This window comes from Lissotriton vulgaris, chromosome 5 (genome assembly GCF_964263255.1).
Source record: "Lissotriton vulgaris chromosome 5, aLisVul1.2, whole genome shotgun sequence".
NCBI classification, from domain to species: Eukaryota; Metazoa; Chordata; class Amphibia; order Caudata; family Salamandridae; genus Lissotriton; species Lissotriton vulgaris.
Genome location: NC_141693.1, coordinates 101985562 through 102008360, shown reverse-complemented (window position 1 = coordinate 102008360; position 22799 = coordinate 101985562). Strand labels below are relative to the sequence as shown.

General features: G+C 43.2%; 1 protein-coding gene across 1 annotated transcript in view; it reads left to right on the top strand.

Moving 5' to 3' along the window:
* Nucleotides 1–999: 999 nt before the first annotated feature.
* The window catches only part of CNTRL (centriolin), an 857679-nt gene continuing 835879 nt past the window's right edge, over nt 1000–22799 (top strand). Inside the window, exon 1 of the mRNA XM_086920986.1 lies at nt 1000–1305. The gene's annotated coding sequence lies outside the window, so the exon portion shown is untranslated. The remainder of the gene's footprint in view (nt 1306–22799) is intronic.

Here is a 22799-nt window from a genome sequence, read left to right as displayed (position 1 = left end):
TAAGTTTAGAACTTATACAAGGCAAAGCCCAATTGGGGGAGTGGTACCCCTAGTGCAAGTCAAAACTCAGGAAAAAACCTGACCAACAAAAGTCAATATAGATAGTGGAGGGATGACTCGCACTGAACACCAGCAAGATTCAGCCACTCTAGGCAGAGCCTATGCTATAATTATACACCCCTCAAGTTAAATTTGAAAGAGGGCGTCAGGGAGCTCAAGCGGCAGCACCAACAGGGCAGGTGTCGATAAGAGCACCAGATATTCCCACCGTCTGAGGCAAAGCTGACGGCTGAGGAGAAATACACGCTCTCGTCGGGTGTGTAAACAAAGCTTTCGCGCATGCGCAAAAGCCGCTGCGGAATAGGGAGAGACGCGCGAGGAAGCGCGTCTCAGCCAGCTCCAACTCCCGCTCCACACCAGCACAAAAAACAACGCGGAATACGTGTTGAAATAAACACAGGAGGTGACCAACGCTCCAGTAAGCGGCGCAAATAGCAGACGAGGTCAGCGACCTCGAACCAACACGCCGAGCGGCGAGAGAAAAGCGCACACAGCGTGAAAAACAAAGCACAAGTCAAAGACAAGTAAGCGTTGCAAATATCAAATAGCACAGTGCATAAGCAGTAATGTAATAAGATAAAGGCACTTAACTGGCTGCGAAGCAGCAAAGAAAGAGGAAGTGTTCACCTCTATGACCCTTTATATACTCTCACATACTCTATGCTTACCCAGGGTTTATGGGTAATGTAGTTTGTTATTTCTTTACTGCGTGCTGATTGGCTGCTGTGTTTTTCAGTAAAGAAATTGAGAAAGCATAATCGGAGCCTCCGTCCTGCCATAGAATTTCCATTTCCGAGTAGCTCTTAGTCATATATAACTCTCATACTGTTTAAAGATGGCGGTCTAGTTTCGTGGACGATGCCTTGTCCTTATTATGTGTCCTTCTTCTGTTTCTTTTGGCAGTTGGAACCCTGCTTGTCTTTTCATTCATGCTCAGTTGAGTCGAAAGCGGGAGCCTTCGCGGGTAGTCTTTCTTCTACTCACAATGTGATTGGCCACGCAGTCACGAATCGAGTAGTCTGTTCATCTTTTCCCTCATTTCGACACACACACCGACAACATTCCCAAACAGCTGCCGGAAGCCCGATGGGGTGTTGTCATAGCAACCTGGAGAAACGATGCCGCCCGTGGCGCCCAGACTGTTGTGGGGCTGGGGAAAACTGAGGCCCGGTGGCGAAGGGGCGCTCGTTATTGGGATCCGGTGACGCCAAGGTCCAAGCCTCACCAAAAGAGAGCAACCGAACCGTGAGTATATTGCGGAGAAGCAGACTGTCCTGTTTGGGCCACCGTACTTGCTGCGTAGCACTTCTGCTCTTCTCAGTGAACTTAGCTGTCAAATGGAAGGAACTGTGTGTTCTCGCTGCTCCCGAGTGACAACGGGTCACGGCTGTTTCAAGTTACCCTTTCTTTTTAATTACGCTTCACTGTTACACGTTTTAAAAGATGTATTTAAGAAAGTTTACAACCAATTTTTGAGCATTCGAGCATTCGCAAAACTAATTATGCTGTTTTATAAACTGTTTGAAAAATATCTCAATAATCAAAACATACTGGCAAGTGTTTAAAGGAATGCATTAAATAAGTATTCACTAAAAAAGAATCTGACTATATACTGTACGATGCAAATTAATTTCCTCAATCGCTTGAATATTTAGGATTTATGTTGCCAGATTGAGTGGTATCATCCTCAGAAGGAGTCTGCCGAGACGCAGTTTAATCTTCTAAATTGCAGATGTCCAAGCTAGTGTCAAGGATTACTGAGCTACGTCATCTGTACTACAGATAGTCTCCCAAATTTAAAAATATCGTTAATCTGTTCTTTTTCATAACTAGTATGTTTTAAAAATAGACTTGTACATTTTTAAAAAACTGGACGTTTACCGTTTGCAATTGCCCATTTTGACACAGGCTTGGGCAGATAGTTTTTTCTTATTCACAGCAATATATATATATATATATATATATATATATTCTTTTTAATGTGTTTTAACAGCTGTGCATTTTCGACACTTATTTTAAACGTATCAGGTTTTGTATGCAAGTCTAATATGGTAAATTATTCATCGAATATGAGCTACATTTGTCCAAATTCTGGTCATATGGATGGTAGTATAATTGTTTACATTCGTAGTTGGAAAAAAAACAGGACCATTTCTCCTGACCTCCTGAGCACCTATTTGGCGTGCCGGAAAAATCAGCCTAGCTCAAAAACTGATCTAAGATTTTTTTTGTACTAATAAGACAAGGTGATCTGAGATCCTAGTATTCAAGTTCAAGCTGCTCAAAAGTTTTACATTTTTTCTTGCTTGTACTGTGTCAAAAGTGTCAAGAAGGAACAGACATCAACAGCAAGTACACGAGAATATGCTAATACTAACATTCTGACACGAAGTGCTTGTAGAGCAGGTACATATATGCAGCGTAGTGAATATTCTAGTAGAAAAAATTGGCAAGTTTCTGTCGGCGTCAAGCTGCAAGTGCTTATTGAAAGGTGGTTCCATATTTCCCCGCTCACCTGATGGTAATAAGAAAGCAACAGCCTGCGCCTGCAGCCAATGGAACTCAAGATTGCCGTGTTAAATTGAGCATTGTACATAGCCATTCTCTTATGGTATATGTTGGTTCGACAGTGGGCTTTAAAGAGTACGTTAGGTTAAAAAAGTCAAGACATGTATACTGTGTTTAATGGTTAAAGGCTGAGGCAAAAGTGGCTATCTCACCAATGTCAGTATTACTATTTTTGAATGTATTAGTAATACTGTTTCATTCTAATATCATGTTACCTCCAGTTGTGCTACTTGTGCTACTGCCTGCCCATATGGACCCACCTACCATGTCAATAGAAGCAACTCCCTAAGCACCCTCTCTGAATTATCCCATCAGCGTTTCTTCCTCCTGATCTTTCTTTTGGATGCGCAGTATTAGATCCTCCCATTCATATTTTTGGCTCTGCCCTCTTTTGAGACCTATTAATCGATTAGGTTTTTCCTCCTAATAGCGAAAACAGGCCAACATTATTATATGGAATATAAATGCTATGTAATTAAGTTTATTTCCCAACCCATTGTTCCGCTTTCACTTCTTTATTAGTAGACATGTAATATATCATTTTCTGGGATTTGGCTGCATGCGTGGTGTTAATAGTACTGCATTTTGGGGGGTAACCTTGGGAAGTGAATACGTCTCTTAACAGTAATTTTCTGCAGTTATTCTGCCATGCAGACAGGCTGGGTTTCGTTGCTCGTTTCTCTTATCCCTAAGAAGGAGATTTGGAGGCCATTATCATAACAGAACTGTCACGCTTTGTTAAAGTTATGCTAACAATTGTTAGAAGATATTGTTGCCACTGCTTCCGCTACAGTTGCAGTGTGTCAATTTTAACCATGGTGTAGTTTCACAAGATTGCTTCCTCAGGAAGTAGCCATTCTTGTAAAATCTGATCTACATTTAAAGAAGAAAAACACACGCTCCGACACTTTTTGCAACATTACTTCCTCTTTTGGCAAGCCCACGTAAGTTTAAGAAAATGTCCCTGTTCATTTTAGATAATGTAACTCTCTGAAAGTGCTGTCTCGCAGTGCTCAAGCCAATTAATTGATAACTGTATTTGTGTACTTAATGTATTTATTGAAGTTGTATAATTATGCAAACCGGACCGTTGCACTGTGCATTAATTTAGGAAAATCTGAAATACGAGACACTGACTGCTTGTTAAATATATGATGAGGCTTGAGGATGGCCTTTAGTTGACCAGAATGCTTCAGTGAGGAGCTGCAGAAGTACATACATTGCTGAGTAGTTAGTATCAAGGCATGCAAATGTTCATTTGTTAGATGTTGAAAAAATAGCTTTTGTTTTAGCATATTGCAAAAATTAATGATGTGTTTGGTCTGCATCGCCAGAAAATAACTGTTGGTGTTTAATTTCTTCTTAAATCTAACGAGTCTCTAAAAACAGGGTTTTATTAATTTTAAAAGTGTCTGAGACAGCAGTCCTATTTGCTTAGTAGGTAAGGTGTCCCAAGTGAATTGATTTGTTGGGCTGACAAGTTCTATTCAAAGGCGGATTGTAGTTCAGATGGTAGTCATTTAAGCAAGATCGATATAGGACATGACTTGTCTGCTAGGCATAATAGGATAGCACCTTGGCACCCAACGTGCCAGTGGCCTCCAGTCCTGCTTGTGCCTGCCTGATGCAGTTACCGCCTTTGGACCAAGTGACACTGCCACTGCCTGGGTTTTCCTGCACAGGTTTTTCCTGCTCGCCATTCTTCCAGCCAACAGAAGCCCTGCCCATCCCAGGACCTATTTAATGCAGACTACAGCACATACGCATCAGTAGGCACCTGGGCAAGTAGCTTGCCACGTGCCAGTAGGCTCCAGTCCTGCTTGTTCTAGCCTGATCCAGCTGCTTCCCATCTGGGTTTTTCCTGCTCACCGTTCTCTCCGCCAACAGAAGCCCCTCCCACCCCAGGACCTACCTAATGCAGGCCACGCTGCTGGCACCCCAAAGGCAAACCCGTCTGCACCCAGGGCCAGGAGCCCTGGCCTCACCATCCAACGCAACACCACAACCAGAGCTGCCAACGAATGCCGCCGCTACTCCTGCTGGACCTCAACAACACACACCAGCAAACACTCTCCTGCAGGTTACCCCCAGCACCATTGTAAAACCTTTCTCCTGCACCCATTGCAATTTCACCTCTGTCACCTCAGACGCTGACACCACCACTTCCAAACAATCGATGCATACAACCACCACCACGCCACAGCAACTAATTGCCATGCTCTTCAACATCTGATAGCTCTTGATAAACTCAGCTGAAATCTAGGACGTCCTCAACAGCAACACGCCCAACCTTCTTTTATTGCCTGAGACATGGCTCAACCCAGCTTCCAACATGGACATTGCTGCAGCCAACCCTCTCTCCTACAAAATATTACACCAGGACCCAACCCACAAACTTCTTCGAACAGAATATTGCCAAGATCTACAATACATTCAACCACAGCATACCCATTCTAACTTCCACAACCAGCTAGACACCTCCCTCATTGCCAAACAGCAGCTAAGAAACTGGAATCCCCTCTGGAACGAAGGCACCACTGCCCTGATGAATACCGAGAAACTCAGGATCCCCCTCAGACCCATACTACTATTTCATACACAACCTTGGAACAACTATCCTCTCTCCTTCCCTCACTTTTATCGTCAAGACCTGCATAACCACTGTCGCCTTCCAGTCTTGCTGGAAAGATCTCCACAACACCGGTCCAGCTTACCTGAACCCTTGCCTCAACTTCTACCAACCCACCAGACACCTTGGACCTGCATCCCAGGCAAGAGCACACCTCCCTCGCATCAAGAAGACCAGAAGCGGAGAACGCTTCTTCTCATACCTCGCAGGCAAGACCTGGAACAACCTCCTAATATACCTCATAACCTCTCCCTCATACATGGACTTCAGAAGAAACCTCAAGACATGACGTTTCCAGATAAACAGGCATGATCTCCACCTTCTCCCTCAGAACTGCCCTACTAAGTGCCTGGATACATTCACATGTGAACAGCCTGCGCTCTACAAATTCACATAACATAACTTCATTTTAGGTCGAAGCCTACCAGGCAGCTCAGGGTCTGTTGTGCTAAAGGCATCTTGAGGACATTCAGAAAGGTGACCTAGGAATGCATCCTGCCCATTGCTTACCATTGGCTTTGTGGTTTGTAAACTATCCCCCTGCAATCTACCCCACTCAAAGCTACATTACGTAACTCCAGCCTACCCAACCCTTATCCATTCTACCCCACTCCAGTTTAACCCATCTATTCCACTACACAATACCCCAAACTACCCCATCCCACTCTACCACTAGAATCAACCCCACTCCACATTACCCCACACCACACTACACCATCCCACTCCAATTATCCATCTTCAATCTACTCCAATACATTCCAGGCTGCCCTACTCTGATCCACCCTAATCTACCCCGCTGCACTCTTCTCTTCCCCAATCTATCTGATTCCACTCCAATCTCGACTCCACTTCAATCTATCCAACCCCACTCCACCCCACTCCAATCTACCCCAATCAACCCAAACTCCACTCTACCCCACCAAAGTTTAGCCATGCTGAACAGCAGCCAAACTGGTGTACTTGCCCTAAACACATTGCCTAAGCCAATTGTTCTCTATTGGCTTTGCCAATGTTTGTTAATTTTTCTCTTCTAATGAAAATTAATATTGTTTTTTTGGTTTTTCTGACAAGTCATGAACTTACCTCCTTCCTTCTCTGAAATCCTTCCATCGAATTGATGGGTCCTACTTGCTTTTGAAATCCTTCCATCGAATTGATGGGTCCTACTTGCTTTCTCTCTGTCTGCTATTGTTCACTCATCTTGTTTGCCTCTTGGCTGATCGCATATTGATGTTTGAGCTGCATGTCTTCGGTCATTCAAAAATACTCCAGCCTTAATTGCCACTCTGAATTGACATCTATCTGCATTTAATCTTTTGGAAAGAAATGTGAAAAGACTAATGCACTAATTAAGTAGAGAACCAGGGAATACTGATTGACAAAGACCTCCTTTTACTAACAGATTAATGCGGTTACCAGTTACTCCATTATCACATAAAAACTTAAAGGTGTGAACGTTTTCTTGTTCTTTAGCAAAAACATATTGCTTGGCAGGAATTTGTCTCACATATATAAATAAGTTTCTTTTTTATATTGACCTTGCTTATCTAATTCAGTAGCTTCTTTATCTTTTCTGTATAGTGCAGAGAAACCTCAAAATGGTATTCATTCCCATTAGGAATGTGTCTAGCGTAAGAGGTGGAATCTCTCATAACTTTGAAGAAAGATCCTGGGTAATCCCTCACACAGTTTCTTGCCACTTTGAATGAAAGATTCTGGTTTTATTATGGATTTATGCCCTCTCCCAATTCGGCATATATTACGGCCCTGTTGGACGTGTTCTATGGGCTGCTGGCCCTCCTTGCTGGCCCATTTGGGCTGTTAGCTGGCACAATTGGTTCTGAGATCTAATCAGTGGATACATGAGGGGTTAGCTGTCAGGAGCAGATGGTGCAGACATTTTTAATATATTGAGTAGCTGGGTAATCTTGCCACTGGTGGAGGTTATGAAAGATTCAAGTTACTTGATGGATTTAGCAGGTTACTGGTGGAGAGGTTTGAGTTCCAAGGGAATGTGATAGGTGACGAGAGGGTCATTTTGGCTGATAAGGCAGTGATGTAGATAATTTCAGTCTTTAGATGAGTTGAACATTAAGGATCGGACAGACAGTCCTTCAGTGTCTGATGCAGGGCCGGACGCAGGGCCGGACTGGGAAACCCCAAAGCAGCTTGGCAAAAATGCTCAAACCAACCCTTTGTCTCCTTACACTTCCTCTCTCTTACCATTCAATCCAATCTCTCTAGTCACTGTCTATCTTCTCCCTTGTTTTTGATTTACTATTCATTGGTTCAATGTCAACTCATATTAAAAGTTGTAGAATTACAAGGGATCTTAACTCACTACTGTCTTTACCAAATATTAGCATTTAGACAAGACTACTGGGCAAGATTTTATATCTGTTACTTTAGAAGCACAAATGGCATTTAGAATGGAAAAGAGGCCAGGTTATAAGAGGTAGAGAAGACCCGGCAAATATGAGATTACGTTCATTTAGTCAGAACTACAATTTGAGAGAAGACCAACACAGAGTTAGACAACTTGCGTAACTCCATATGAATGTGAAACGACAAATGAGTTCTAAAACGCAGTTGAAACAGTATGAGCGGTTAAACTAAATCAATAAAACTCCCCTACCACAGTGCCAAGGAATATGATCTCATGCAAAGTAACAAAAACATGTGTACCTTTACCAGCTTTAATTTCTTACACATCACAAATAGGTATGTGACAAGGTAAATAGTCACAGATTTGCTTGAAATGGATAAAATAATGCTGCTGTGTAATATTGCTGGACTGAGGTGTGCTCTTAAATACTGAGCATATTTACAGTTGACAAATGCACTTCACCACTGAAAACTATCATAGGATTAAGATTAGTTTGATACATATCTTCAAGGTTAAAGTTTTCACCTTCATACTGGAGCAGGTACATCTTCACTTACAGTACAAGCAACCCTAAGGGTTAGGAATTCATCATAAGCTCAGGTGAGGGCTGATAGGTCCACGTTTAGGATAACATAATATTTCAATATGAACCATAAAAGAATCAAGCCATCAAATCTAAACTTTGAAATTTGTCCAAATGAGATTGTTTAATCTTGATTTAAAAAGCTTCATCTACTAAAGAAAAAGTTTCTGCCTTAAAAGATCATTTAAAACTGAGAACGTATTAAATGTATTCCAAGCTAGTTCGAGTTGCAGATGGAACAATGACTTTACGGAACTCAGAAGAGCGACTTAGCAAATAATGTGAAGTGTTCCAATAATAGTGTGTGCAGCGTTACTGAAAATCAATATAAATCCTATCATGCCTCAAAAATTGTAAAAAATGAAACCAGACCTTCAGTTCTAGTGACTTGACCAATTTAGTCAACCTAACTGTAATGCTGTAGGCTACTAAATTGGTCTCAATTTGTGTTATCGTGGGCAAATATTTTATTTCACTTTGCCACCTTTTTCTTCATTATCACTTTTGAGAGCACTTTCAAATATGTGAGTTCAGCATGTCTGCTGTACAAAAGACTCTTTTTTTTAAATTTGATATACTAAACATTTGCTCCATGTATAATCTGAATTTAGTCCACATATAGGGTTCACATGACCCCTGACTTTCCTCTTAGTTCACTAACAGCACTGCCGGGGGTAGGCATGTTTCCTAGTTGATGTTTATAAATTGTCACTTTTGAATAAATATGTTACTAAAGCATGATGTGGTAGTGCATTGTAATTTACAGTCTGCACTTTCCCCATGAAAATGGCCACACATGTCCCACTGACAAGCAGTTTTACTGATAAAGCTACATAGCATACAAACGATAATACTTGAAAATCGGGCTCCTGCTACTATTTATAATTTGCACATTACCAAGTTGAGTGTTCAGTTATTTTGATCATGTTAAAATCCTTGTATCTATCACACTCCCGAATAGTAACAAAAATTGCTTTCCTAATTGCTGATATATTTAGAAATATTTGTACTGGTCAATTAAAAGTTATTGGAATGTTGTATGTTAGGAAAAAACTGACATCCTGCTGCTTTTCGTTTCACAATTGTCAGACACTCACTTCACAAAATCCCTTAACTCTACAATCAAAGAAAGAAAAGTAAACATCAATCTCCAGGATGAAATAAGCAGCAATTTGTAAGAAGACATACGCTGACATTTGATGTCCGTCTTGAAAAGCACAGCAAATGCGACTATATAAGAAAAGTAAGTTTTAATGAATGCTCACCCACTCACTTTCTGAATGAACCAAACACCTGTCTTTGCTTTCTTGAGCTCTCTCACCAGAATGGACCAGTAAGCCCAAAATATAGCTCGCATTAATAAAAACTGACTTGTTGAATCGAGTGGGCACATAGAGTTTTTGCGGCCTGCCTATTCTCTGGACATGGACCTTGATCAGGAGCACAGGCTGGACTTTGACTGTGGTTTGATGCAAGACTGTGACCTAGATGCAGCTTGGGGGTTGCAGATTTGGTGCGATCCTTTTCCTTGAATTCTGGAATAATACTTGGAACGAGACTTGCTTCAAAACCTGGACTACAATTCTTTCCCTCTCTTCCATTCTCTTGGAACTGAGAGGTCTGGACCGGCTGCGAGAACACTCAAACTTTGGTTTTGATGGGCTTCGGGAGCGTGAACCTAGATCAGACTTGGTATTGCTCTTTGATCGATATCTCCTGGCTTTGGTTCTTGAGTGAGAGATCCCCCTGGCTCCTGGATCATGATGGTTCTTTAACTGGGCTGTGTGTTCTATTGTGACTGCTCCTATGGCACCTGCTGTGTGATAGTCACTTGCTTCTGGATAGGTACCATGAGCTCTTCTTCCTCTTGATTGCTTTCTCCCTACCACCTCTCCCCCCTTCCTCCCCATGCCCTCTGCAGTTAATTCAGGGGAATGTATCAAAGGCAACAAGTGTTGGCTCAGGGCTTTCAAAACTGGCCTCCAGAGGCTTCATCCCACTGCCCAGTGGAATAAAAGACCTGCCTGGCCCTAGTCTGATGATGGTGAGACACAATAGGGTTTTTCAGAATAAGAGACTATTAGGTGCTGGTCTGTGTTTAGATGGGGAGGACCATTGTTATTGTTATTTTTTATCTTTTTGATATGACGTGAGAGCTGCTGATTTGAAGCACTCAATGTAGGAACCAGAGTGATTGGACTTGTTCCAGAGAGAGGAAAATCAGGTAACACTCGACAACATGGCTAATCTTTTTATGACTTGGGGCCTGACTTAGATGTTGGCGGACAGGTTACTTCATCACAACGGTGACGGACATCCCGTCCACCGAAATATAAATCTCATTATATCCCATCAGATTTATATGTCGGCTGACAGGATATCTGTCAGTGTTGTGATAGAGCGACCCGTCTGCCAAGATCTAAATCAAGCCCTTAGATTGTGTGGAAACCCAGTGTGGTATAAGAAGGGTTGCATGATTGGAGTATAGAGATCAGTGCCTTCAATTAAATAAGGGAAAAAGGGTAAAGTAAGTGGTGAGGGATATTGGGGTGTAAGAGTGAGAGAGTGTTGACTATGTTTTGTGTTGGAGAATTTGGACAAGAAATAGGACACAAAGTCATTGACTGTGAGATTGGACAATATTGTGGAGGTGCGGTAAAGAGCATGGATTGAGCTGAATATGTTGTATAGCTTTGGACAAGTTAAAACCTTGCTTAATGCATGGACGACCTTTGTAAATTTTAATTTGTTTTTGAATGCAAAACGTTAGTGCGTTTTAGGGCAGTGAGCAGATAGCGGAGAGCAAATGTGTAAGACATGTAAGATTGACTCGGTAGAAGCTGATACAACACTCTTCAGTGTTTTTTTATATTTATGTCAAAATCGTTAGGAAGATTTATAGGGCAAAGAAGGTGTGCTTGAATTGAGAAGCAATACAAAATCTTCGGAGGATTTATCTGTGGTGCTTAATTAGTATTCCAGACCTTGGTATTTTACTGTGATGCCTGTGTGTATGATTGTGGGTGGCTCTTGTCAGGGAGTTGGGGTGATGAGTAAGCAAGAAATCTGCTGATTAGGCGCCCAACACCATCACTCTTGCCTGTTGTTCTTAGTGTACAGATGGAAGTGGCATGATCAGTAGGGTGGACAGCTTTGATAGCTTTATCTTTCTATTCAGTCCATGTCCCAGTAACTGAAATGAAATGCAGAGAAGTCAGTTGTGCGAATCATAGCAGTCACTTATGGCGGTTCTTTCATTGTGTATGTAATGGGCATTCTGTAGTTGAAATAATAAGCACACGCATTTATGGAGTGTTATGGGTGTGCAAGGGTCACTGTGAGTGACTGTCAGGTTCGTTTCAAGGCGGTAAAATGCCCCATTTTGGAAAATGAGTCTACTGTCACCATAATGACGTGGTTTCCTGCCAACAGGGGCAAAGAAGAAATAAAATCAGTGGACACTGTATACCATGGTGATGGAGAAACATATATGGATTGAAGCAGTCCCCCAGGCCTGATGTGAGAAGTTTTGGATTGTGCACAGATCGGACAGGAGGAAACCTACTTCTATGCCTTCTCATACTGACGTCCACCAAAAGGAACAGAGGACTAATTCACGGGTGGTCTTAAAGCCACGATGACAGGCGATGGGAAAATCATGACACATTTGTAGGGCCTCCACTTGCACTCTCTCAGTTGGAAGAAACACTTCCTTTCCGTTGTAGAAAATTTGTTTAGTTTGTAGAGTTGATAGTTCACTCTGTTCCAATCTTCATTGGTTAAAGACTCATAGACTGACTGTATCCTATCTAGAAACTATTGGTTTCTTCCAGTTATACGTTCTGGATCTATGTTTTTTTTTTTAGGAAAACCAGGGCCTTCAGGACATCATCGCAACAGAGCATCTGTTAGCTTGTAATGAGAGCCTGGTATATAGGTCATGGTCAAGTCATATTGACTGAAAAAGTCTAGCTTGCCGGCTATGTCGGCATTTAAGGTTGCAAAGGCATTGTTAATTCCTATGATCAGTCCAGATTTCAAACGGTTCTCTAATATCCATTAGGAACTGTGTCCATTCACTGTAAGCTAATTTCATAGCTAACAGTTCATGCTCAAGAACGGAGTAGTTCCTTTTGGAATCAGACAAGATATGTGACAAAAAAAACAGGGTGTTCATGCCCATCGTCGTCTTATTGTTGAAGTAGAACAGCTCTCACTTCCCTATCTGAAGCGTCAGTTTCAACTATAAATGTGTTGGTATTTCGAGGTGTCACAGAATGGGAGCATGAGTTACAGCTGTTTTAAGGCCTGTAAAGCCTTTTCGGCAGCTTCAGTCCACTTGAATCCTTGTTGAAGATTTTATTTCTTTAGTGTTTGAGAGATAAACGTTGTCTGGCTGGCAAAATTGTCAATGAACTAGTGATATAAGTTCGCCAACTCCCAAAAACATTTGGTTTCTTTAATAGATGAAGGCGATGGCAAATCCAATATAGCTGTTATTTTCTGTGGGTCCATTGCGATTCCCGTCTTGTTTATGCGATAACCCAAGAATTCTGACTCGGGCTGCTCAAATTTTGCATTTTTCACGTTTACAAACCAGACTTTTTTGGCATAGTCTTTCAAGAACTTTAGTAACTTGTATGATGTAGGTTGAGGTCCTGAGAATAAACAAGAATGTCATCCAAATATATTAACACGGTCTGGTTTAAGTGGTTTGCGCACACATTGTCCATGAATTTTTGAAAACTAAAAAACATCACTTAATCCAATGGGCATAACCCAATACTTTATGTGACCCATGGGTGTTCTGAATGCGGTCTTCCACTCCTCTCCTTCTTTGATACGAAGGAGATGGTAATCTCCCTGAAGGTCAAGTTTGGTAAACATTTGTGCCCCCCTGATTTTAGTATGTCCTTGATGAGAGGTAGAGGTTAACTATCTATTATGGTTACTTTATTCAACCCTCTAAAGTATTTACATGGCCGTTAATCCTTAGTTAATCCTTAGTCTTTTTCGGTAACCCAGCAGGCGATCGCGACCATGTAATTAAATCACTCTGAATGTTTTCTTCAGTATATTGACTTAGTGTTTCTTTTTCTGGTTCTGTAAGTGAATACACTCTGCCAAATGGAACTACAGCTCTAGGTTTGAGGGAATTACACAATCAAATCTTCTGTGAGGAGGTAAGGTCAATCGTTTTGGGCCAGAAACACGTCTGCATACATTTGGTAATGATCTGGTAACCCCTTGTATGACATTAATGGAGCTGCAACATTTTCCTTGGCTTTGGGCATGTCCTTAGCTAAACAATATTCTTCAGTCACAGAAAATTGCTGACAAAAAATGAGAAAAATGAGAGGAAAAAGTTAGAGTTCTTGTTTCCCAGTTGATATAAGGGTTTTATCTGACCAGCCTGGGTATTCCCAGCATCGTGGTATGGTTCGGAGAAGCCATGAGATCAAAAAAACAAATACTCTTGATGCTTTCCAAAAGTTAATCGGAGGGAAGCAGTCATATCTTTCACTGGTCTGGAGACTAGTGTGGTTTCGTCCACAGTATGCACCTGGTCTGGGATATGCTTAGGAACTCAGAGTATTTGTTTTTTCATAGCTCATCTTTCATCCAGATAAATTCCACTTTCTCTGCAATCTTACGGGGATAATACTTTCTCATCAGTGCCATTAGGTAACCCTGGAAGCATGGGCAGGAGAAAAAGAGAAGTTGAGGCTTTCCTTGAAGAACAAATTGAAGGAATTCCAGACCATCCTGCCCCTTTCCTGGACGGGATCTAGCGTTTCCCTGAGGCTTCTGAGGGCTTGGAGTGACGTAAATATATAATTTACCGTCTTAATTTCTATGCAGGTAAGTACTTAATCAATAATAACTCAAATCGGAAAGAAAGAAACAGAGTCCGTGGTGTTAGAGTTCTTAGGGGTTTTATTCCTTAAAAAGGAATGGCCAAGACCTGGATATCATGTTCTTCCCACCACAGGGTTCTCAACAAGAGAACTCTTTAAAATTGTTCAGACCTTTACTAACCCTGAGGTATGCGAGAGCCCTAACACCTTTACTCAGGCTTTGTGTGACGATATATCCCAATATTTTGAAGACAAAATAGAAGGGATATATAAAAAAATCACCGCTGTCTCAGACTCTCAGGGAAATGAAGCTCCTGAAATATCCTCTAGGTTGACCTCTGAAAGAACTCTCCAGGCTATTCCAGGAATAACTGCTGAGGATCTGACCTTACTGATTAATCAAATAAAGACTGGTTCCCCTAATGACCTGCTACCTGCTAAATTCTTCTCCCCGCTAATCGACATAGTAGGACCCTCCATCCAGAAACTGCTTAATCTTTCATACGCTGAGGGTATGCTCCCATCAGCCTGGAAGAAAGCGGTAGTGAACCCTATACGCAAAAATTCCACCTTGCCCTGGTCTGAACTCTCCAACCTCCGCCCGATTTCTCTCCTCCCTTACATTAGCAAACTGGCTGAGAAGCACGTAAATACCATCCTTTCCGATTTCATCGAGGCGACAGGGGGCCTGGACCAATCACAATCTGGGTTCAGGCCCAACCACAGCACTGAATCAGCCCTTCTTTCTGTGACGGATCAGATCAAAATGTCACAGGATAAAGGAGGCTCCATGATTCTAGTGCTGTTGGACCTGTCTGCAGCCTTCGATACCGTGGATCATAACATCCTTCTCGGCCGGTTGCAAGGAGTAGGAATCGGAGGCCTAGTACTATCATGGTTGGAGAGTTTCCTTTCCGGGAGATCACAATCTGTCAGCCTGGGCCCCTTCCGTTCCATCTCCAGGGGGCTCACGAAGGGGGTGCCACAAGGCTCCTGTCTTAGCCCTACATTGTTTAATGTATATGTGGCCCCCCTTGCTGAGATTGTGCGGAAGTATGGGTTCACGCCGATCTCCTATGCTGATGACACCCAGCTCCTCTACCCTTTCAGCTCCCTTGACTCTAAAGTCAAAGAGAACTTTGCTGAGGGTATGAGGGCGGTGTCACATTGGATGGCGAAGAACTGCCTCCAATGTAATGTCACAAAAACTGAGGTCATGCTTTTTGGCAAAGCAAGCATTCTTTGGTCCCCTGACTGGTGGCCAATAGATCTTGGCCCAGTACCGTCATCTAAACATCATGTGAAGAATCTTGGGGTAAAACTGGACCAAAAGCTGACCTTGAAGGAGCATACCAATTACATCGCAGGATTATGCTTCCACACTATTGGCCTGCTTAGACGTGTCTTTCCGTATCTTCCTGCTTCTTACAGGAAGACACTTGTGCAGGCATTAGTGACCAGTCGTCTGGACTACTGCAACGGCCTGCTGACGTTAGCAAATGCTGACGCAGTAGGTCGTTTGCAGGTGGTCCAGAACACGGCAGCAAGACTGGTTATGGGGGCACCAGCTAGGACCCCCTCCAAACCCCTGCTCAGGGAGCTGCACTGGCTCCCAATAAGACAGCGCGTCGATTTTAAGATCTGCTGCACGGTCCATAGATGCATCTATGGCACAGGTCCTAAATACCTGTCTCAATCCTTGGTGCCATATCAGCCCAGTAGGTCCCTTCGTTCAAGCAGTCAAGCCTTGCTAAAACCCCCGTCCACAAAGAAGTCCAGACAAGGAGACCGGGCCTTCTCCTCAGTCGGACCTGCCCTATGGAACAGACTGCCCCTCGAAGCCAGAACAACTACTAATCACCTATCCTTTAGGAAAATACTAAAAACTATCCTTTATCAAGAGGCATTTCAGTCCATCTAATTAATGTTCCTTATTCACCGACTGAGTTTCCTACTGCTGGCACAGCGCGGAGATACCCTTACGGGATTGATTCCTGCGCTCTAGAAGAATTTAAATAAATAAAATAAAATAAACAGGGGTGGAAGAAGGGATAGAGAGCGCGCTACATTTTATTAACAGTACATAGCTTATATACTTAATTTACATCATAGAAAGCAATGCAGTAGGCGTAACAGCTGAGAGAAGACAAGATAACAGCATCCACGTGTTACTAGTACGTAATCAGAGGGCGTAAACTAGGCGTGAACTAGAGGTGTGTGCTAGAAACGTCACAGGTAGGTGTCACAAAGGGGTGGCACCAAACAGAAATGTTGCAATGTCAGCAGAAATCGGAAGCTTGGATGCGCGCGCAGCTGCATGACGTGTGATTGACACGGAAACTGGAGGGTGCAGGGGACTTGACATTTACACTGACGGAAAGAGACAGAAGTCTGGCATGTCAGATCAACTCGTACTTCTATCATATCTGATATCTGATGTTTGGGAACCATATTATCTGGACGGGAAAGGTCTCTGGGGCAGAAGCTATTCTATACTGACTATGAATGCGTGTATAAGCGCCTAAGTGTCTGCATGAGAAACGTGGGGGCATGGGCCTTTCATGGGAGCATGGTAACAGAGGCTATGAATTACTTGCACGGAGACAGGTCGGCCCTTTGCTCTGCAGCTGAGGGGGATGTTTACTGGAACCAGTAGGCAGGAATGTATTTTCGAGGAGCGGAACAGATAATTCGAAGGTTGTAGTCAGTCTTGGCAGGCAGCAGGCTGAGCTGAGCGCGGGGACCGCGCTGGGAGTAAGTCAGAGTTCACGGGTACAGAGGCTGCCTGGGCTGAGGCTTTCAGAGTCAGAAGCCAGAAAAAAGGCTCGATGGCAGAAATTCAGGGCCTACTTTGCCAGAGCTGGAGAAACGTGTAAAGTACACTACAAAAAGACGTTGGCATAGCATACTTAGGAACGGACTATTCACTCCATCCAGGGTGGATCTGAAAGAGGACATGTTAACGTTGGACGCAAATGTGTTTGCGTCTTCATAGCTGAGACAGGAGGGAAGTTACATGCATTTTAAGCTGGTACATGGAGACGGTGGGGTACTCGCTAGGGAACACAACTTGACCAATAATTTATATTTCCTCATTCCCTCCTTGTTCCCTACGGACCCTTCATGATATATCGATCCTCATGAATCGATCAGTTTGTTCTTGTAACATCATTTGCTCTTCTTTCTTCCTCTCACGTTTTGAGAGGAAACTGGAATGTTCAATACAAGATGTGGCACACAGTCCACAAATCGCTGGCCCACACTGTAAGCACAGGCAGCAACTGAATACTAGGACTAGGCCAATGCCTAGGAAGGATAGGATCTTCCATCCCCAAGCGGGTAACGTTGTCCAGAACCAACCGGACCAAGTCCAGGTGCCTGGATTCTGATGTATCTGATTTGCAATTTTATGGAGACGTGTAATAGCTTGATATACAGATGGGGCGTTTTGTGGAATGAAAACACAGCAACTTGACCCGATGACCTTACAGGCTCCACCTCTATCTGCCAAGATGACGTCAATAACAAGACGATTCTGAAGAACAACAACCCGCATGGCGGACTGCTCTTCGGTTAAGTTACCTAGGGCGGAGGCAGTTTCATTCACTACTGCTTCAAGTGTTCTAGTTAATCTGCGTATTAATTTACTATTTTGGACAGGGCCTAAAAAGAAAAAGAATCCTTTATTAAAATCTGTGTATTGCTCCCATGCCGTTTCAGTGTAGTCGACAAGTGAGATATCTCTTCTGAGTCTATTCTTCACTAGGTTTGTATTTCTGTGATAATCAGGAGGAGCTAGAAAAACAGGTGGCAGAAGGAATGCAATGTAACAGGTACCATCCCAATCTGGAGGTAAACGTATGTATGCGGTATGACCACAAACAAAATAGGAATGACTGGTAGCTTTAAAGGACGATTTACCATGATCCCTGAATTCGACCACAGTAGTACATTTACTATGACCTAAGTGTACTGAACCTTTCTTACTGACACATAATTCACCAGTGACTGGTAATACTGACATAGCGGGCAGAACTGGTGCAGCTTCAGATTCAACAGTAAGAATCATAAGGTTAATTGTGTAATTACCTAATCCATATACTTCATTTTCTAGATCAGTTCCTATTCTAGTGGGGAGTCCCTCCTTATCAGGGGAACAGACGTCGAGCAGGACCAAGTTCAAGTTTCCCCAAACCCAGCCCCCATCGAAAACAGCAATATCAGGATCTAAGGAATTAATTATTTTAAACCATGCACCACAGGAGCCATTGTGAGTGAACGGGTACGGAAAGAGGGGCAGAGCTCCCTTGTAATTCTGGTAGGGAGGGAGTCGGCCACATATCCAGCAGTTTGTAGCATTATTAGTCTGATGGGAATGATGTAGCATACTAATGAATGTGTTGTTGCGCAGCGCAAGTCTGTAAGAAAGTTCATGTGGAGGTAACTCGCTAAAAGAATGTTCAGCAGATACATTGTAAGCAGATTGTTCACGCTTGAAAATAGGGTAATAGATAGGGAGAAGTATGCTTGCAACAATAATTAGAAGACTTAGAAAAAACATGATTAATAATGTCACTATACAGTGACTACGCAATGATTTGCAATATGTACGTTTCTTGAGTTGTCTCTCTCTCTCTCTATCTCGATCTAGGGGATACATGTCAGAAACTATTTAACCGATTCACCTAGGGGAGGACTTAAACAATTAAACTGTCTGACTTGCTAGATCGAAGCTTGAGTTTATACTCTTCTTGGGGAGTTTTCTCTCGTTCGGAAACTTTAAAGTCTCTAGTCTTGATACAGTCTTTGGTGGGGGTGGACGAGCCTGGATCTGGTTTCAGTTCGTTATATTTCTTAATATGGCTCGTGTGGACCCACCCCTTTCTGCCTTCCAGTTTTACTGCGGTCCTCGTTGTAAGAAGGACGGTCTTTGGCTCCTTCCAGCGGGGCTCCAGCGGACTTTTCCTGTCGAAGTTCCGGATTAAAACAGTATCACCAGGACGGACATCGTGTGGCTTTACATCAGTGTTGTCGGGAAAGGCTGCGGCAACCTGTGAACGACATGATTGGAGTGCAGACATCAAGGAGGCAAGGTAATCTGTCAACATATTACAATCGACATCAGTAATTTTCTTAGGAATGGGCGTCCCCCACATATTCGGTGGTCTACCAAAGACCACTTCGTACGGGGATAGTCCTGATCTCGAGTGGGCAACCATCCTCATATAGAACAGTGCCACTGGCAGGGCGACTATCCAGTCGACCCCTTTCTCTTGACATATTTTAGCAAGGCGTGTCTTTAGTGTCTGATTATGCCTTTCTACAAGGCCTGCGGCTTCGGGATGTCGGACACAATGGAATTTCCACTGGTATCCTAGCAATAAGGAAACCTGCTTCATTAATTCGGATGAGAATGGCTGACCGTTATCTGAGTACACGACACGAGGCAAGCCGTACCGTGGGAAGAATTCTCGAACCAGCTGCTTGGCAGTGGTCGGGGCAGTATAGTCTGGGACTGGATATGCTTCGGTCCAACGGGAAAGTGCACAAACAATTACGAGGACATATTTAAATCCTCGACAACGGTCCATCTGGATATAATCCATCTGGAGGACTTCAAAAGGGTGATCGGGAAGATGAAATCCACCTTGCTCTACAGGGACGCTTTTACCTGGATTGAACTGACAACAGATCATGCAAGTACGCACTTTCTGTTTTGCTGCTGCTCGTAAGTGTTTATTGCTCCAAAGATTTTGTAAACTGTCTAACATCGCTTTTTCTCCTAGGTGTGCTGGACTATGTGCTGTATTGATCATGACTTGAACCATAGAATCAGGGAGAAACCATGTAGATTTTCCCTTCGTCATCCAACCTTGATCTGTCTGGATCCCTCCTAGTTCAGTCCATTTCTTTATTTCATCTGGGGTAGCATGTGCCTGAATATCGATTACATCTAGTGTGGGATCCCTGACTGTCATACAATTTGTCGGTCCTATTGTCTTTGTCACATCCGTTGTCTGAGTGTGAGTCAGTGCTGTATGTTTTGCTGTCTGGTCTGCCAGGTCGTTACCCTGGGAAACAGAATCTGTAACTTTAGTATGTGCTTTACACTTCATGACGGATATGCCTGAAGGCAGATGTATTGCTTCTAACAGTGCTTGAATGAGGGGACCGTGTTGGATCTTGGCACCATGAGAGGTCAAAAAGCCTCGTTCTTGCCATAACATTCCGAAGTCGTGTACAACTCCGAACGCATAACGGGAATCAGTATATATATTAACATTTCTGTTCTTGGCTAGAATACAGGCTCGGGTCAGAGCAATAAGCTCTGCCGCTTGAGCGGACAGTGTGTCAATACGATGTGTTTCTTTTACTTCGGTTTCAGTGGTCACTGCATATGCGGCCACTAATTCTCCTGTACTTGTTCGCATACATGAACCATCCACATAAAGTGTCAGGTCTGGATTTGTCAGTGGAACATCTGTTAAGTCTCGTCGGGGCTTTGTTACTGCATTAATGATTTCTATACAATCATGCGGGGCTGGATCTGTCGTAATTGTAGGTAACAGTGTTGCGGGGTTCAGAATGCTGCAGCGTCTGATTTCTATGTGTGGCTGGAATAGCGTCAATTCATAACCTGTCAGTCGTGCTATAGTCAAGTGTTGAGTCTGGGTTCTGTTCAACAGAACCTCTACAGAGTGTGGAACTTGTACTGTTAACTGATGTCCTAAAACAATTGAATCGCTCTGTCTGATTGCTAATGCTGTTGCTGCTACTGACTTTAAGCACGCAGGGAGTGCCTGGGCTACTGAATCCAATGTACTTGAAAAATAAGCGCAAGGCTTATGTGAACCTGCTTGATCTTGAGTGAGGACAGACAATGCTGTACCATCACGTTCTGTAACAAAAAGTGTAAACGGTTTGCTGTAACATGGTGTCGCTAAAACTGGTGCTTGACATAATGCTTTCTTTAGTTCCTCAAAGGCTTGTGTATGTTCCTGAGTCCAAGGAAGGACAGTCGAAGTCGCTGCCTCCTGTGTCGTTAACTGGATGAGTGGTTTAGCTAGAAATGCATATTGAAGAATCCATTGTCTGCAGTACGAGGTGAGGCCTATAAAGGCCCGCACTTCCTTTTGTGTCTGGGGTCGTGGCATATTTACAATTAACTGAATGCGATCGGGAGTGAGCTGTCTCCCCACTTTGGACAGCAAGTGACCCAAGTACACAACTTGCTGAACACAGAATTGTAGCTTCGAAGGAGACACCTTGTGTTCCTTGTCGGCCAGAAAATGTAAGACTGTCAGTGATGCTTGTTCGCATTCGGGCTCACTTCGTGCGGTGATCAGCAGATCATCGACGTATTGCAGTAAAGCAGTGTTAACTGGCATTTGAATACAATCTAGTTGTCTTTTCAGTGCTTGACTATAGATGCTGGGGCTTTCTGTGAATCCTTGAGGTGCGCGGGAAAATTTGAAACTTCGTCCATTTAAACTGAATCCGAAAAGGTATTGGCTCTCTGGGTCAATAGGTACACTAAAGAAGGCGTTCTTGAGATCAATTACAGTAAAGAACGTTGCTTCTGAATCAATAGCAGTCAATAAGGAAGAGATATCGGGGACCACAGGGTACTGTGGAACAATGCATTTATTCAGCTCTCTTAGATCAATCACCAGCCGATATACTGGCGGTGCATTGGGATCAGTACGTTTAAGAATTGGAATGATGGGTGAATTACAGATATTGGAGTCGGTCTCTACGACCACTCCTTGGGCAATGAGCTCTTCAATCATTTCCAGTAAAGCCACTACAGCATCGGGCGGTAACTTGTATTGTCTGATTCGCGGTAGAACAACTCCTGTCTTGAGTGTAACACGGTATGGTGTGATATGCATACAACCTACATCAGTTGGGCCTGTTGCCCACAAGTGATCTGGTACATTTTTCAATCTGACATCGAATTCTCGTAAGACATAATGGCCCTTGAAATCCCGCAGAAAGAGTCTAACCCCCTCCGGGGAACAGCAGATTATGGCTCCTAGAGCCTTCAATGTTTTAATTCCTAACAGATTTTCTGGGCATGATTTCGTAAGTAACAAGTCTGTAACTCGTGATAATGGACCCACAGCCAGGGGGACTGGTTCAGATACTTCATTTACAATGGGCTGTCCTGAAAAACCAAGGGAAACATTCTGTGAGCCTGAGAGGGGTGCCCCTGGGACTTCATTATGACTGATTGTTGTGCGGCTTGCCCCTGTGTCAATTAAAAACTTTCTATCTTTTCCCAATACTTGACTGTGTACATAAGGACCCTCTTGATCTACAGGAATTTCAATAAGAGGCAAGCCAAACTCCCTCTCTAGGCTGTTTCATGTGTATCGTTGATACTCAGGATAAGCAGATTGGGCATACTGGTACATCTGTTGGGAAACTTGTTGAGTCGAGGCAGTGGGCTGTGGTACCGCTACTGTCTGTGCTGTATGAGATGAAGCATGCATAGGCTGTGTGTTCTGCATAGGTTGTACATTCTGTGAGGTCTGTTGCTGGGCCTGATCTTGTCTTGGTGGATGCGGTCTTTCTTTAGTTTTACCTGTGGATATGTTATGTTTCAGAACTGGACATTCATGTACGTAGTGACCTGGCTGCTTACAATAGTTGCATGTCCCTTTAACGGGAGCTGCAGAATGATTTGTCTGGGTCGTACCCTTTCTGTTTCCG